Genomic DNA, 5016 nt, shown 5'->3' with positions numbered 1-5016 from the left:
AATTGAAAATGACGAAGAGTACATATGCAAGCAACAAAGTGACTGAAAAAGGTAGAATTTTTACCTTCTGCTTTTTTGAAATCTTCGCTCGAATGCTTCGATTTCACGTATTTTGTATGTATAGTGTATGTGTGAAAGCTTGCTTGTATTTCGTATATCAATCCTTATGTACAATGGGTTTGAGTTTACACTTATTTATAGCAAAAGAAAATTATATTCTTAGATTTCTAAACGACTTAGAACTCTAATGTGTGTTGGTGGTTGCCTTGCGAGGTCCTTGCGCCGGACGGTTCGGTGTGAAGATCGGAGGAGCGGGTGAGGAAGAGTCCTGACGGGAAACAATGCTTGTTTGCTAAGTTTCGAAAACCCTATGCCTGGGTATTGAGGGCTTGGCTCGGTTCACGCGGGTTGCAGCTGGTTGACCGGTTCGTGCGTGCTGCTGGGCCACTCGGGTCGCGTGTAGTTTAGTTCTTGGCCACCTGTTTAAGCCTGAAAACATAATGTATATTATAACATATAATACGTAACCATATTATATAATATAATAATTTTAATTGAATGGAAAGGGTCGAAATTTGGTGTCTTCACATGGAATAAGAACTACTATGAGCCTGCTGAAGAATAGCCTGTCTTAACTCACCATTTTTGGGGACGTAGTAATGGCCATGAAAGCACATAATACCATCTTGATCAAAAGTATACTCTGAAATCGTTCCTTGCTAAACCTGCCCAATCATGGGAAGTAAGGAGCTATCTAGGAGTTGTTTGGCCTTAATCTCCTTGGACAAAGTGGGTTTAACCTGTAAATGTACTAAAAGTTGTCATCATCAAACAAACTGGTAAACAAGGCTCTCAGATAGGATATCGCCTTACGGCTCAAGGCGACGACCACCACATTAGTCTTTCCTAGATGATACTCTATCTCAAATCATAGTCCTTTAGAAGCTCCAACCAGCGACGCTGCCTCAAATTCAACTATTTCCGAGTAAGCAGATACTTCAGACTCTTATGATCGGTATAGATGTAACACTTTTCTCTGTAGAGATAGTGTCTACAGATCTTTAAAGCAAAAACTATGGCATTTAACTCCAGATTATGAGTGAGATAGTTACGCTCATACGAATTTAACTGACGTTATGCATAAGCAACAACCTTACCATATTGCATCAAAACATATCCTAGTCCAGAGTGAGAAGCATCACCGTAGACAGAAAAATCCTTCCCCGACTCAGACTGAAGCAACAATGGGACTTTAGTAAAAACAATCTTCAGTTTCCCAAAGCTAGAAACATATTTCCTTAACAATTTCGTTAGGGGAGCTGCAATAATGGAGAACTCTTCAACGAAACAATGATAATAACCAGCTAAGCCAAAGAAACCACAGATTTCTGAGACGTTATTGGGATATTTCCAGTTCATAACAGCCTTCACTTTACTCGGATCCACCCGGATACCATCAGGAGAAACAATATGCTCAAGGAAATTCACTTCACTGAGCCAGAATTCACAATTACTCAACTTGATGTATAACTTGTTTTCCCTCAGAGTCTGTAAAACAATCCTTAAATGCTCATGTTCTACTTCAGTTCGAGAATACACCAGTGTGTCATCGATGAACACAACTACAAATTGGTTAAAGTAAGGTAGAAACACCCGATTCATCAGATCCATGAAAGGAGCAAGGACATTAGTTAACCTGAATGATATTACTAAAAATTAGTAATGCCCATATAGAGTACAGAAAACATTTTTTGGGACATCAGAATCCTTCACCTTGAGTTGGTAATAACCAGACCTCAAGTCTATCTTTGAACAAATAAAAACCCCTCGAAACTGGTCAAACATATTATCGATCCTAGGTAGAGGATATTTGTTTTTAACCATGAGCATGTTCACTTTCTGTAATCAATACAGTCTCAATGTCTCATCTTTATTCTTGATAAAGAGAACTAGGGTTCCCCACGGTGAAGCACTGGGTCGAATGAATCCCCTATCCAACAACTCTTGGAGTTGGACTTTCAATTCCTTAAGCTCCTTTGGGGCCATACAATAAGGAACCATCGAAACTGGGGTGGAACCAGAATATACTTCAATCTCAAACTTAACCTCTCTATCCGACAGCAATATAGACAACTCTTCAGAAAAACATCGAGAAATTCCTTAATAATCTGAATGCCTTCAATGTCAGATCGAGAACTCATAATATCTAGAATATAAGTAAAAAATGCCTCGGAACCATTCCTAATCATCCTCTTAGTTACCAAAATAGACACAACATTCGTCAGGAATCCACAACGTTCCTCAATCATCACAATCTTATGGCTATAAAGAATCTTTATAACAACTCTTTTAGTCTCACAATCGAGATTAACTAGATGCTTGCTCAACCAATCCATGCCAAGAATCAAGTTCAACTTCTCCAAAGGTAATTCAACCAGGTCAACCAGAAAGATCTCCCCATGGATCTCTATATGACACCCTCTAAAAATATAATCTAACTCTATGGAGTGACCTACGGGACTTTGAACTATCATAAAACTCTCAGTATTACCAACCGGGATATTAATACCCTAAAAAATAGAACGTGAAACATAAGAATGGGTAGAACCATTATCAAATAATGCAAAATAGTGAACTAAATGAATAACAACAGTACTTGCAATCACATCAGGTTCATCACGGTCCTATCATCTTCTAGTAGCATAAACCAACGCAGGATGTCTGGCCTCAGATCTGGCTGGACCCCTACTCTAAGAAGCTCGACCTCTACTAGCCGATCTCGATGCTCTCTCCTGACTACGACCCCCTGCTAGAGTTTGAATAGTACTCTGAGTACGAATTGGTGTTTGAACTGTATGAGCTAGCTCTAAACAATTCCTCAGGAGATGGTCACCAAAACTACATCTAAAATAGGTACCCAACTTCTTCCTGTATTCACCAAAATGACATCTCCCACAATTCTCACATGATGGAAAAGGATGCGATACAAAAGAACTACTATGAATAGAATACGTCACAGTTGACGAAAATTAATGCCATACGCCTAACACTCGTACCACCTCTCTGAAACGACTCACCCCTACCTCTCATGTTGGGGCGTGCAGAAAAGTCAACAAAACTAGAAGGCCTACTGAATCGATCTCAATCTCGGTCTTTATCTCTCCTACTCTCCATACCCAATCGCTCTATCTCCTCAGCGGTCTTGGCTATCTCAATTAAGGCATCAAATTTTCTCTCCCATTGGGTAGCAACTCGACTCCTGATCTCATACCTGAGTCTATTCTCAAACCTCAAACAACGATCTGATTCAATGTCAACAAGTCCAGTAACATAACAGCTCAACCTAATAAACTCAATCTCATAATCTATAACAAACATATCACCTTGCTCTAAATTTTGAAATTCATGACGTCGCTCCTGTAAGTATCTTTCTCCGATGTAGCGACTCTAGAAACGTTCCTTGAAAAGATCCCAAGTCAAATGATTTCCCAGAATACTATCTGAAATCTATTGCCACCATCTAAAACTATATTTCTTTAGCACGGCTAGGGCCCCTTTAACTTTTACTCGGGCCTTAGGTCCATCTCATCCATAATCCTCTCTATATCCTCCAACTAATACTCACCGTTAGTCGGAGGTCCACCAGTAATGCCATCGAATGAAACTACTCTATAAGCTACCAATGACATCAAAATCTCAACCGCATACATATTATCAGGGACTCTATCAGCTCTTTTGAACATACGAAAGACAACTCTATTAATAACATCTTCATCCATATCAGTGTCCTTGCCCTAAGTGACGGGAGGGTCTCTCGCAGGTATAACCAGATCATCTCTGGGAATAGGTGCATCTACATGTGGAACAGGAGGATCTTGCGGTGACATCAGATCGTCTATAGTAACAAAAGATCGAGTTGTTCACCCTCGACCATGGCCACAGCCTGGCCTATGACTTCTAGCAGCACTCATTGGATAAATATACAAAGCTCTACATAAAGAATTTGAACCTAAGTTAGACTAGCATCAGAAATCTCAAAATATTTAAACTCATAAAATAAGGTGACAGTTTTTTTGTAAATATAAAAGATATCTTGAAAATCTAGATTTTAGGACTCATTCATAGTCTGTGTGTTTAAAATCAATGGCTCTGATACCACCAAGTGTAACCCCCTATACTCGGCCTAGACGTTATGCCAAAATCTAGACGGTTACATATCATATTCAGAAATTCTTTTTCATATTTAAAACAAATTAAAATCCATATAACAATATAATATGAAAGTAGTCATAAAAAAGGTTCATACGATAAACACACACACACACACACACACACATATATATATCAGAAAATCGTATAAAACATATACAAAATAAAATATCGGTAATATAGATATGTCAAGATGGTAACATAAACATGTGGCACCAAAGTATGACAAAAAGGCATATAGAGATATACAGTGGTACGAAAATAGGAGTAGTCGGTCCTCCTGATGCCAAGTCTATTAGTCTATGATCTGCTACTATCTGAAAAGGTTAAAATTTACAGAATGAACTAAAAAATCCAGTGTGCTCCTTACGGTGTATACAAATATACAGATAAATTACTTCAGTAAAAAATAGTTTATCAAACATGTTTAAAAAATGACCACTACTCGCATCTGATCACCAAAATCTGTAGGTTCCCCATAATCATACACCCATATATACACACTGTAAGACCTTATACATATAGTATAATGACATACAGTAAGGACTTACCCAAGCAGAGGAGCATGCAGTAAGGATTTACCCTGAGCACAAAGCAGATGAGATTACAGTAAGATGTTACAAGTCGTAGACTAGGTCTGACATACTTCCTCTAATAATACCCCAATGAAACTAATAAACATGTATGTATTCGAGTAAAAACGGTAGTTTAATCCATTAAAATATAAAAATATTTCAAACTAAAAAATTAGATACATAAATCAGAGATCATATAAGAAATGTACAGTAAATCAATTATCAGATAAAC

This window comes from Hibiscus syriacus, unplaced genomic scaffold (assembly GCF_006381635.1).
Source record: "Hibiscus syriacus cultivar Baekdansim isolate YM2019G1 unplaced genomic scaffold, ASM638163v2 tig00000916_pilon, whole genome shotgun sequence".
NCBI classification, from domain to species: Eukaryota; Viridiplantae; Streptophyta; class Magnoliopsida; order Malvales; family Malvaceae; genus Hibiscus; species Hibiscus syriacus.
Note: the sequence above shows the minus strand (reverse complement) of the source record.